A 13657-nucleotide genomic window follows, 5' to 3' on the forward strand; every position below is an offset into this window, starting at 1 on the left:
TGACTGGCAGGCAAATTACAGCAACAATATGAAATAGCTGGCAGGCATGAAACAAAATGGCTATGCTCTGGGGGCAGGGCAGGCCTCAACAGTCACACGTATAATGAGGCGGGACTAGCTCCAGGCCACGCAACTTTAAAACTAGTGTTTGTTCCCAAGCCCTGTATTCATTTTTCATCAGAATCTGCCCCGTAGTGGCCAGAAATTTGGAGCAAATGTGCTCATTTGGCTATTTCCATGATCTATTCATTCCCAAGTCTTAAAAAAAAATCATCCTAAATTGAAAAAATACAAGACCTGATATATACGGAAACAGTCCTGTCCCTAGAACCATTGCAAGTGCGGCTGCTGTGTCACACGTGCGTCAGTAGGTGGCAGAGAGGAGAGGGGCTATGCCTGTGCTCAGTGTTCAGACACTGTGAACATCTGAATGACTCTTAGCCTAACATTCCCTGAGAAGGGGGAGCCTGGAATGACCACCAATCCAGTGCGGGGGGCGGGGGGGAGGGAGGCTGGACAGGGAGCTAGCCTGAGGCAACTCCTAGTACAGTTCTGTGTGGGTCTGAACAAGCTTCTAGGGTGGGGAGCAAGCACGGGACAAGATGAACTCCGCATGGGGCTACACCTGAGATCCCCACTAGAATGGTGCCACGCAGGCCTGGGTGTGGGGGCAGACCATGCCTGAGCTGACTCCTGCCCAGAGCCTTAATGCACAGGCAGGGCATAGCGCTCCTGAGACCACTCCTGACACTCAGAGACCACCGCCCTTCCCCCAGCACCACCATGAGGAACAAGTGAGTGGTGGAGAAATGGAAGAGAAACAGAGAGATGTGGGAACAATGAAGAGAGGCACGACTGGAGCCTTGAGGACAGTGAGGAACAGCCTGATGTGAGTATCGATGACACCTGGGGCCACAGCGGGCGGGGGGGGGGGGTCCTGGCCTGTGCTGCCACCTGGGGACAACTGTGTCCATGGCCCTGCAGCAGCAGGGATCTGTTACCCCAAAGGCCTTGTGGGCAGCCCTAGCCTGGGCTTCTGCCCAGGAACATGTTGACATCTTAGGGCTGTGCAGAGCTGGCCCCACCCCTCACCAGCATCATGGGAGAGCTGGCACTGGGATCCTAGGAACAGAAGAGCTGACCCTACCCCTAACCAGTTGTAATACCTGGAGAGTGGGCCCTGCCACTCATCTCCCTTGCAGTGGCATGGATGAGGGAGAGGGACCCTCCTCCACACCCAGTATCCTTCGAAACCTACAGCAGGCAGGAGAGCTGTCATCAAAGTGAGAGAGCTATCCCGGTCCCTCACTGGCTGTAGCACTCAGGAAAGAGGGCCCTGCGCCTCACCTGGGCAGCACGGTAGAGCTGACCCTGGTGACAGGGACACAGTGAGCCAGCCCTGAGATGTGAGCATGGGAGAGCTAGCCCCGCAACTTGTCTGTCGTTCGATGGCAGGAATGAGGAGAAATGCCTTTTTCTCCTCCCTCGGAAAACAGGTCCATGCCCTCACTGGCTGTGGCACTTGGGAGAGCAGGTCTGCGGCAGCATAGAGCTGGCCCTGATGGAGTGAGGGCAGATGAGCCAGCCCAACATGCATGAGAGCTGGAGACTGGCTCCGCCCCTTGCTGGCTGCAGCCTGGTTGGATGAGCTAGCTGGGGCAGAGCAGGAGAGCTGGCCCTGGTGGTGTGGGTGCTGGAGAGCTGGCAAAGTGACCGACTCAGATACCTCTCAGGCCCAGATCAAGGGATTTGAATTGGCTCACCCCAACATCTACCCAATCTATGAACTGCTGCAGTGTGTGAAGGGGTTGGTCCCGTAGATCCAAAACTACAGGATCTCCATGACACAGAGCAACAAATATCCCATAGGAGTCCCAGTGAGGTTCCAGTATTGAGAGAGTAGCCGAAGCCAAGAGGCCTTGAACCAGACCAACCGCTCCTTGCAATGAGCAATTGCAAGCAAAGAAGTGTGGACAAAAGGTACACTGTGGAACTCACTGTGGCACACTGCAGCCTCCACAACTAGATGTTTTCTCTGTTTTCAGAGAGGGTGGAAGGGTGGAGGCAGGTTAGAAGGCAGGAAGAGATGAGGAGGATTGGGATCCATGATGAGAAATCAACAAAGAAGCAACGAAGAGTTTTTAAACAAAATTTCCATAAACTTTTAAAATACAAATTATTAAGTTTTTCAAATATCTTAGAAAATACCTATTTAAAAGTGAAGTATTACTTGGTTTTATTTTTTTTTATTATAAAATTAGTTCTGGAATTTACTAATCTTTGATTCGGAGAGAGATCTATGTCACTCAAGGGCAAGACAACTGGACTCTACGTGCCCACAGGGGACATGTGCCAAGGCTCACTCTTCTCCTGACGCTCTTTCCTTCTTCCACTGACATAGTCATGGACAATCGGGTCCCAGAAACGGACCAGTAACAACATGTTCCCTAAGAACAAGCTTAGGTCATGTGGAAGCAGCCAATTGCTTGTACGAGTTGATGTTTACCGAAGGTTAGCAGGACTGAAATTTGCCACCAATGTTTTCTTTTCCTCGTGGGAAAATGTCACCACTTGAAGTGATGTGCGTAATACTGAGCTCACGGAGATCCTGTTAGAGACTCTTCACACCATCACGTTACTCTGACGGCTTCTTTTAAGAGTGGGGAAGAAAGGTCTATGAGGACCAAGAGTTGTGTTTCAGTGCCCATCTGTGGCTGTGAGATGGTTTTTAATCCAAAGTAAATGGGATACCTGCAGACTGCAGAGCCGGAAACAGATGCTGGCCCCCTTCCAACACCTGCCTGGCGAGGACAGAACTCAGGTGGTGACTCAGCACACTCTGCCCCCTCAGTCTCTCTCCCCTTTGTTCTTGATTTCTGGTGAATTTCAGAGTTGCCTTAGAGTGACCCTAAGGAAACAAAACAAGCCCTGAAACTAGTGAGACTTCAAAGAAAGGCAACTGAGATGACTCAAACTGATGTGTACCAAGAGAAAGCACTGAAGGAAGTCACTGAGAGAAATTTTCTCGTAACATAGTAAGTTTTTATAGCGGGGATAATTGACGCATTCTCCCTCATGTTTATGAAAATCAGTAGGAGGAAATTAGGTTTAAATCAAAATATACACATATATGTTGATCTTCCAGTATCTAAGATGAATTAAACTGTCATCTCTTTCTCAAAGAGGAAATAATATATAGAAAATACAACCTTCAATTTATAGTAAGGTCTGTGTTCTCTCTCTCTCTCTCTCTCTCTCTCTCTCTCTCTCTCTCTCCCCCCTTACCATTAAAGGGTGTGTATGTAGACTGAGCCCTCTCTCCCTAACTGGTCTGTTATCGCGTGACAGCTATAGATCATGCATGGACAAGCACACCTTTCTTTCTAGTGATTCCAAAAAGTTATGTAGTAAACAAAATTAAGCAGACTTCTTTAATGTGGAAGTTCTCAGCTCTTCAAAATTCAAATAGAAACAAGTTTGAGAACCTTCCCTGATAGCAAGACGTTTTCTAGATTTCTCTACAAACATCTGTGGTGAGTTCCACAGCCACCGGGGAACCACAGCTTCCGGAGTTCAGTGAAAGCTCCAGGGAAAACTGTGAACTTCGCTTTGATTCAGAGCCCGGGGTAACCTCTGATTGTGTTTTTAAGTGGATCGTTGAGGTTAGCTTATTAACTGGTGGGTTTCTACATGCTTTTTCATAATTGCTTATTCCTGCTCTCCCTTCATCCCACCCTGTTTAGTAATTCAACCCTCTTATATTCATTATTCAATATATTCATTATATTCTAACAGTCTGCCCCTCTTACTCCGATTTATGAGGCAGTGGGTTTCTTTCTGGCTTTTCATATATCTTTTGAGTTAGCCCTCCGTTCATACATAATTCCCCCATAGTCCTGTACCCTTTCCTGCCTATGTCTTTCTGCCCCCAGTACTCCATCTCTATTACTTTCATTTTATGTATAACTTACTATAATCCCTCCCTTAATATGTCTACCTCAAAGGTCCCTTTCTAATTTCCTGGCTTCCAGTTGTGCTCTAAGTTAAAGAGACACACACATGCACACACACACACATGCACACACACACATGCACACACATGTACACACACACACACACACACACACAATGAAGTTAGCATCTATACATAAACAGTCACCTACTATTTATTTGCCTTTCTGGGCACACATTGCCTCATTCAGTATAATGTTTCCCAATTTCATGTATTTACCTGCAAATCTTATGCTGTCATTTTTTTCTTTACAGTGGAGTAATATTCATTTCACTGTGCATATGTGCCATACCCTCCACTCATCTGCTCATGGGCATCTAGACTGGTAACATTTGCTGGCTATTGTGAATCGAGCCTCAGTGAACACAGATGTATAAGTATCTCTGTAGTTAGATATAAATTCTGCTGGGCACATGCCCTGAGGTGGTACAGCAGGTCATAAGGCCGTTCTATTACTAGCTTGGTTTTGTCTTGCTTTAAGAAACAGGCAGACTAATTTCCACAGCAGCCAGCCTAGCTTACATGCCTTCTAACATTGTACAACCGCTCCCCTCTCACCATGTCTAGGCCAGCATTTGCTGTTTGTATCCATGACAGCCATTCTGATTGGGATGAGATGAATCTTAAAATAGTTTTAATTTGCATTTCCCTGAGGTATTGAACACCTTTTCAAGTGTTTCCTAGCCATTTGCATTTCTTCTTTTGAGAATTTTCCATTCAATTCTACAGTCTATTTTAAAATGGTTTTATTTCTTTTGTTCACTTTCCGTGTCTTAGTGTTTCGTATGGTCTAGATACTAATCCTCGGTCAGATGAATAGCTGGCAAAGATTTTCTCCTACTCTGTGGGCTGCCTAGTCACTCACCTCACTGTTTCCTTCGCTGTATAGATCTTTTTGGTTTCATGAAGTAACTTGTTGTCTGACTAATCTGTGCTACTGAAGTCTTATTCAGAAAGTCTTCATCTGTGTCTGCAGGATAAGCCATACGGCTTATTTTCCACCTAAGGGTTTCAGAGCATCAGGCCTTACCGTCGAGGTTCTTAATCCATTTGCAGTGGAGTTTAATGCAGGGTGAGAGATAAAGATGTCATTTAATTCTTCTGCGTGGTGAAATTTAGTGTTCCCAGCAGCATTTGTTAATGATAGTGTCTTCTCTCCACCGGTGCATTTTTTGGCACCTAAATCAAGTAGCTGCAGCCGTGCAAACTTCTACAGCTTTGCATAAATGCTTTGTTTTCCATGTCTGTGAAGGATGGCGTTAGAATTTTTATTGGGGTTGCATTGAGTCTGTAGGGTGCTAGTGGAAGAATGGTCATTTTTATAACATTAATTCTTCCAAATACAGAGCATGGGTGGCCTTCCCACCTTTCAGTGAAGAAGTCCTCAATATCCTTCTTCAGTGTCCTGAAATTCTCTTTGTGGAGGTTTCTCATCTCCCTGATGAAGCTTCTGTGGTTTCTCTTTTCCCTCTGTTTGCTGCTGGCGTATATATGCTGTTTTTTAGGCTAACACTTCATGCCAAGGCTCATCGGTTCTCAGAGTTTTGTTTGCCCCTTCGGTGGAGTCTTCAGAATCTCTCACGTGTAGACTCACCTCACCTATAACCTTTACTTTTTTCCTCTTTGTATCACTTTTATTTCCTCCTCTTGACATTTTGCTCCAGCTAAGAATTTAAGCGTTATCTTAAATGGATGTAGAGAGAGTGGATGTCTTTATCTTGATTTTAGTGGGAGTGCTTTGAGGTTTTTTTTTTCTGTTTACAATGATGTCGGTTACATGTCTGCCTTTTTGATATTGAGGTATGTTCCTTCCATCCCTAATCTACCCAGTATCATGAAAAGTCAAAGAAATCATGTGTATCTGTTGATCTGATTGTGTAATTTCTTTCAGTCCATTAGTGCAAGGAATTACACTTATTGACTTACATATAATTAAACATTGTTGTATCAATGGAATAAAATCAACTTAGTTATGTTGAATGATAGTTTTGATGTAATATTGAATTGTGTTTGTGTTTTATTGAGAATTTTTCATCTATATTCATCAGGGAGACTGGTCTGTAATTTTCCGTTTTAGCAAAGCCTTATCTAGTTCTGTATCAGGGTAATAGCGGGTTTGTTAAAGAGAGTTAAAAACTCGCTTTCCTTTTCTACCTCATGAATTAATTTGCAATAATTCTTCTCTGAAGGTTTGATAGAATTATGCAGTGAATCCATTTAGCTCGGTTTTTTTTTTTTTTTTGCTTTAGTTGGGAAAATTTTTTTATTACTGTTTCCATCTCGTTGCTTGTCACTTTTCTGTTTATTTCATCTTGATTTAACTTTGTTGTGTCACAGGCATTATAAATTTGCCCATGTCTTACATTTATAATTTAGTAAACTACAGATTTTTAAGTTATGTCCTCATGATTTTTTTTAATTTTGTTGGTGTCTAGTTAACATCTCCCATTTCTAACTTCACCTTCATTGCTTGGGATTAAATGTGTTTGCTAAGGGTGTGGCTGTGTTTGAGCCACATCACACAGACCTAGAAGGTCTTTGGGTGAGATTCCTTACCAGAGCAGCCATGTTGCTAAATTAAAAGTCCTCTATAGTAACCCATACATCAGTCAATAGTGTTATTCCCCATGAATTTATGAATTTTCTATATTTTCTATTGCTGTTGATATCTTTGTTTATTTCACTGTGGTCAATTGGAATACAAGGTATGTTTTTCTATATCTGTTGAGACTTTCTTTGTGTCCTGATATGATAAATTTTGGATAAATTCCGTAGCCTGCTGAGAAGAGTATTTGGCGTTAGGGTGGAATGTTCTGTAGAGATCCATTTGATTTATGATGTCTGTTTATTTTATTTTTCTGAATAACCAGCCCATTGGTGAGAGTGGGACGCTGAAGCTTCCCACTATAAGTTGCTCCCACTATGTTGGAAGTAATCTGTGGCTTTATACCCAGGAATGTTTGTTTTATGGAGTTATCATGCCTGTAACTGGTGGATATATGTTTTGAATTGGAAACATGTAAGCACTCCATTGTCCACTTGGTGTAAAGTTACCTGCTGATTCCTAATCGTGGTATTTCAGGACCTTCATGATATGGAACCCGTTAATTCTAAGCTTTACATTTTAATGGGGCTTTTGTTTAAAATTTTCTGTAGCCAACTTTCTACTTCTCACAGTCTAACTGTCTCCAGTGGAAGCCCTTGTCCCTGGGGTTCCCTGTGCCAGAGTACTTCCTCCTCCAATCTTCTCAGGAGGAAACATTGCGTGCAGCTTCTGCCTCAGATTGGATTTTGTACTCCACAAGCCGTCCTATGCCCAGTGGCAGCACTGAATCGCGCTCCATTTCACAGGATAAGGAAACCAGTAAGCGACTTTACACGAAGGCCTTGTTGAGGGGGGCTGCTTTTCTTCACATTTTCTATCCTGGCATAGACAGTGCAACTGAAACGGAAGCTCCTGCCCCATTCTTCTCCCCAGATGACTTGTCTATGCTTAGTTTGCAATGCCAGGCCATACTTTTACACAAGTTCTCACATTTGCATATGCACGGTAACATGCATTGCCATTGTTTTAAATGTATTTGAACAGTATTTCTGTAATTCAGCTCTCAACTGAGTAATGTTTTTTCAGATTTATTGACGTTCACACACATAAACCTAGTTCGTTCAGTTTTTCAGTTGACTGATGTTTTTTGTTTGTTTCATGTTTTATTTTTATACTTTTTTTGGAGACAGGTTGTATTAGTCAAGGTTCTTTAAAGGAACAGAATTTATAAAATAAATATCTATAAATTAATTATATTATAATAATATTTATATGTCTATACATGGTTTTATATATGGGTTTTGTTTTAACGGCTTACTGGCTGCAATCCAGATAGTTCATCAATAACTTTCTATCAGCAGAAAGTTCAAGAATCTAGTAGTTACTCAGTCCAACAAGGCTGAAAGTCTCGACTGGTTTTCAGCCCAAAGACGTAGGCTCTAAAGTCTAAAGAGACATTAACCTTTCTTCTTCCGTGTTCTCTATATAGGCTTCCAGAAGAAGTAGTCCATATTAAAACTACATATTCCCACCTCAGAAATCTGGATTAGTAGTGGGTCTTCTCACTTCATATGATTCAATTAAGAACAAAATGCACCACGTGTGTCCTGTCATCTGGTTTTAGTTAATTCCAGATGGGGCCCAGCTGACAACTAAGAATGACCAACCATCACACATCCATCCCTTATCAACTTGACACACAGTATTATCTCCTTATGTCATGCTTAAATCCTAAATGAAAACAGTAACCAGATCATAATTATGCCTAACATGATGTAACTATCCCACGTACAACCACAAACATTTTACATATTTAATCAGGTCATAATTATGCCAAACATGATGTAACTATCCCTCCCTCGAACACACTGTAAATTTAGACTGGGTGGCAATGTCCCTTGAGGGACACTCGTTTAGTATCTCTAACTTCAATATGATAACTATTGATAGTCTCATAATTGATGTTACATTATATGATAAAGAAATCGAGAAAGGAAAAATGCAATTATCTATACCAACACATTTTTAACAAAATAGAACAGAAACACTCATGTCAGTTATAATCCTTGTTTCTGCGATTGGTCACATGGCCTTAGCTGGTATTTGTAACTACCTGCCTCTAGTACCCATTCTGTGTTTTCTCCACCTCAGCAAGCACCCCATCGGGTCTCTTTTCCTAAAGGAGTGACCCATGCTCTCATTCGGTTCGTTTGTCAATCTGCCTGGATAAGGTTGTTTAGTTTCCTGTTGACTTTAGTCACAGGACATAGTGGCACCAAGAGATGCCCTAAAGCAGTAGTTCTCAACCCGTGGGTCAAAACCCCTTCAGAGGGTCAAATGACCATTTTACAGGGGTCCCCTAAGACCATCAGAAAATACAGATATTTGCATTACAATTTATAACAACAGTAGTAAAACTACAGTTGTGGAGCAGCAATGAAATAATTTTATGCTTGTGGGTCAGCACAACAGAACTATATTAAAGGGTCACAGCTGACACTCAGCTCATGACGTTCAGGTCACGTGTTAACTTGCTGGTCCATTGCCAAATGTTCAGTTTCCACTAAAGCCCAATAGCAGGTCAAGAGCTATCTCTCAAAGGGAGAATAGTTGTCTGCAGATTATGGTAAAATCTTGCTCCAAAATTACAAGGGTTTCTTTTGTGAGTCACCTACAGGGGCCTGCCAAAGGCTTCAAATAGCATCTCTATCTTCCAGGGATGACTCAAATACCATCAGGTCTGCTGGGTCATATGTTCTAAGACGTAGAGCACAGCAGCCTGGGCCTGCTGAAGAGCTTTTCTCCCATTCTGAGCTCTACTCAAAACTAGCAGTTTTCCAAGTAACTTGGTATTGGGTCAGAAATAACACAGCCAAGTAAGGGATATTCTGTCTTCAGAATCCAAACAGGCCCAGGAAACATTGTGCTTCTTTCTTGGTGGTGGGAGGGAGCAGATGCAATAACTCATTCTTCGCCCTTAGAAGAAGGACCTCAGCATGCTCGCACCACTAGACTCCTAGGAATTTTGCTGAGATAGAAGGCCCTTGAATTTTTGTTTGATTTGTTTCCCATCCTCTAATGTACATACATGCTACCAAGTCCAAAGTTTTTGCTACCTTCTGCTCGCTTGGTCCAATCCGCATAATGTCATGAATACTGTGAACCAATATGATGTTTTGTGGAAGAGGTAGATGATCAAGATACTGTTATTATATAGGGCTAGAGAGTTAATATACTCTTGAGGTAAAATTGTACAGGTGCACTGCTAGCCTTGTCTACAGATTGTTTCTTGTGGTCCTTATGGACAGGTACCAAGAAAAAAGCATATGACTAGACGACCAATAGCTGCATACCATGTACCCGGAGATGTGTTAATCTGCTCAGGTAAAGACACCACACCTTGTACAGTAGCTGCCGTGTTCAGAATATATTACCATAGATCACATGTGCTTTCTTATTATTATGTGTTGATTATTTTTTCTATTACATTTTCAAATTGGCTATTGTAAATGATGCTGATTTAGTAGTTCTTGTTCATTCTAATAATTTCATGTAGCTCGTCTTAGAGGTTTTGACATAGACAATTAGATTGTTTTTTTTATAGTTACAATGCATTCTTTAAAAAAAAAAGAATACTTTATGTATATGAATACACTGTAGTTGTCTTCAGACACACCAGAAGAGGGCATCAGATCTCATCACAGATGGTTGTGAGCCACCATGTGGTTGCTGGGATTTGAACTCAGGACCTCTGGAAGAGCAGTCAGTGCTCTCAACCACTGAGCTATCTCTCCCATTAGATTGTTTATAATGAGGGCAATTTTGACCTTCTTTGAAGCACTCAGACTCTGCAATAGTTTCTGGTCTTTCCCTCCCATTCATTGGCTGGCATATTCAATGTATTTTACCCAGTGTATTACATATGTGAATTATATCTTATAACTTTATAATTACCATTTATTTTAATGTGATTCATTACACTGTTAATATGTGTACAGAATGTTTTCTAAACCCATCACCAAGTGCTGCTGATGTGGAATGTAGGAGTAGAGTACCTTTATCAGAAAACTTATGCAGCTCTCTTCTGTTCCTATTTTCTTGGAACATTTGTGGACTCAATAATGTGTACCTTGAACAAATAAATTAAAATGCCTCCTCTGCTTTTTCCTCCCATTAATAATTGTGGTTATGTTCTATAATACCAATCATTGAGTATTTTTTCTTGTGATGACATTAACTGTTAAAGGATACTGAGCATTTCATTTTGAGCAATCCATCTCCATCTGGTGTATCTAGGTATCTACTCCTGAGAGATAGGAAGAGTACATTGTGACAGTGTTATTACAAAACGTCATGACCTTATAGACTCCTGAATCATCTCAGGACCCAGAATACCAGGACATATGCTGAACAGTGCGTCTAAATCTGTGCTATTTAAAAGTCTTTGCTTATACCACGGCTATTTCCCAATCTAAGGGCTGGGGGAAGCTAACTGTAAATGGTTGCAAAATGTTCCACTAATGATGGATGTATCGTGCCTTATCTGACCGGCCTCCCGACGCTGCACACATGTCCAATCCAGCTTCTTGCCTAGAGCGACCATCCAACTGCTCTCAACACCTCTCTCGGATAAGCCAAGGAGAGCAGTCATAAGAGCACTAACCCATTCCTTCGCAACTAGGGTAGGGCTTTGAGGTAGATACTAGGAAGGAAATGAGTTCAACGCAGATGCTCCCAGTTGAGCGATAAAAATAGTTTACTGAGACAATCCTGTTAGAGTAACTCCAACTCCAATTTCCCAGTAAACTGTATCAAAATACGGAAAATTATGAGTAAGCATGATTAATTTTATCTAATAACAATGTGTTCAAAATAATTCTAGAGAGGGTAACTGTTTGCGTGTGTTCAAGTTTATACATGAATTCAGTAAACAAATTGGAAAAGAAAATGTCGACTAATTCATAACCACTATTACTAACATTTATTGAAAATGTGCTGTGTGCCCAATGCCCTCTGGGGTTTGAATATGCTCGGCCCAGGGAATGGAGTGATTAGTAGGTGTGGCCTTGTTGGAGGAAATATGTCACTTTGAGCATGAGTTTCGAGACCCTTCTCCTAACTCCCTGGAAGCCAGTCTTCTCCTGTTTGCCTTCAGAACAAGATGTAGAACTCTAGGCTCCTCCTGCCTGCCTGCACGCTGCCATGCTTCCTGGCATGATAATGGACTGAACCTCAGAACCTGTAAGCCAGCCCCAATTAAATGTTGTCCTTATAAGAGTTGATTCGGTCGTGGTGTCTCTTCTCAGTAACGGAAACTCTAACTACTATACCATCTCACTAATGAGAAAACCAACCAATGGACACAGTGAGTAATTCTGTACATATCCAATATTTTGTGTGTGAATATTCCTCCTTTCTTAAGGAGGCTGAGCACAGACCTAGCCTCTACCTGCTTAGCATATCAGAGCTCTCAGCCCTTCTGAGTCAGAATGGACATTGCAAACTCTGGAAACAGGATTAACAAATGAAAAAAAAAAAAAAAACAAGAAGAGAAGTTGGCTACCTTTCTAAAAGTATGTGGTTGGTGATGGTGAGACCAAGTTCAAACAATAGCAAGGTGCTCATAGTCCTTTCATAACTGCCTTTGCTAGGAGGCAGCAAAAAGGATTCCCTCCCCTTAAGGGAAGGCTGCTTCCTCTGACTTAGACTCCAGACTTGGTGTGTAGTATCAGGCCTACTAGGACTCCTTGACTCTGTGGGAGAAAGCAACCCACTCTAGGTACTCATTCTCTGTGTCTTCTGTCTCATGTTTTATTTCTCTCTGGCCCTCATAAGTTATTGAGTACCCTCCCATTTCCAACGGGGTGGGGGGGGGAGCATCTCGTTTCCAACCATGCTATGTGGACAGCCTGATTTTTGGCTGACTTGGGTCTCCATGTGATTCTTCCCTGGCTCACTAAACATACTTGCTATGCTCCTCTCTTTTTAGCAAGGCTTCTCTACCCCTGCGGTGCAACGGCACTCAAAGCTTGTTTCCAAAAAGAACTAGACTAGACCCTGCAACTGCGTGTGTCCCGAGCATGGAACTGCAGCTTCAGCTGGTCGGCCTCACCCGAGACTGGCCCCCACGAAGTCGATAAGGTGAGCATTTCACTTGTCTGGCAAATGTGTTCAGTCTTCTGTCCAACTTTTTGAACGATGGAATTTTAGAAATATCTTCTTAAGCGTTTGCGTTCTTGATCTCCCTTGCCGGCAAACCCTAGGTTTTCTCATCACCTGGATTGATTCTTTTTAAACCCTAAAAACAAAAAGTAATGAGACTTGCAGGACCAGCCAATGACCTCTGGATTTAAGTCGGGTCTCACTCAGGGTGCTCTTGGGTTCTGTCAGCCCAGATTAATCTTGACACGGTTTTCTTTTCTTTCGTACCCTATTTCCCCCAAGTAGTACATAGAAACTACAGAAATAAAACAGAAAGTTTCCAAATGTAATGAGATCGATCACTTTAGGAATTAAAAGGACATAAACGGTTTGTGTGCATTGTGAAGAGGCACGTGGTGGTGGTGGGGGGGGTGGCTTCTTTCTGACCCTTATCTCTGGAATCCTGAGCCCCAGTAAGGGAAGACTCTGAGAGCTGGAAGAAAGCGCTGAGCAAGCAGGCTTGGTCCCTTGCAGCCTTACCCTGTGAAACTTCCCCACCTTCCAGAAGAGGGAGTACGGGGTCGGGGGACCGTAAGACAGAGGAGAGGGTTTGGGAGCAGTGGCTGGAGGCGAGGTATTTCTGGGTTGATGGATGTTTGGATGTAATAGGTAGAAAGCGAGAGATAGAGCACCTGACAGGAGGCTGGGGCTGGGGTTGTGGGTATCCGCTCGGAAACCAAAAGGTAGGGGGCGGGGACACAGGTGTAGGTAGGTGGCTACAACTCCTGGGTGGGAGGAGCGAGCTGGCGCCGGAATGATTCACCTTTCCCAGCCACTCTGGCTCGCCCCAACTCCGGATCTAGGCGGAGGGGCCCAAGGGCGTGTTTTCCCCGCCCCTTGCGGACTTCGGAACGGACTCGGCAGGGTGGCACCGGAACAGGAGCAGTCTCTACTGGACA

The 13657-nt window shown here is 43.0% G+C and overlaps 1 non-coding gene across 1 annotated transcript; it reads left to right on the plus strand.

Annotated features, from left to right (window-relative positions):
* The first annotated feature begins 317 nt into the window (after window positions 1-317).
* Window positions 318-450, plus strand: LOC120093438 (small nucleolar RNA SNORA17). The gene has a single exon (XR_005486498.1). It is a non-coding gene; the product is annotated as a small nucleolar RNA SNORA17 (small nucleolar RNA).
* Window positions 451-13657: the final 13207 nt, after the last annotated feature.

This window comes from Rattus norvegicus, chromosome 6 (genome assembly GCF_036323735.1).
Source record: "Rattus norvegicus strain BN/NHsdMcwi chromosome 6, GRCr8, whole genome shotgun sequence".
In the NCBI taxonomy this organism is placed as follows: domain Eukaryota; kingdom Metazoa; phylum Chordata; class Mammalia; order Rodentia; family Muridae; genus Rattus; species Rattus norvegicus.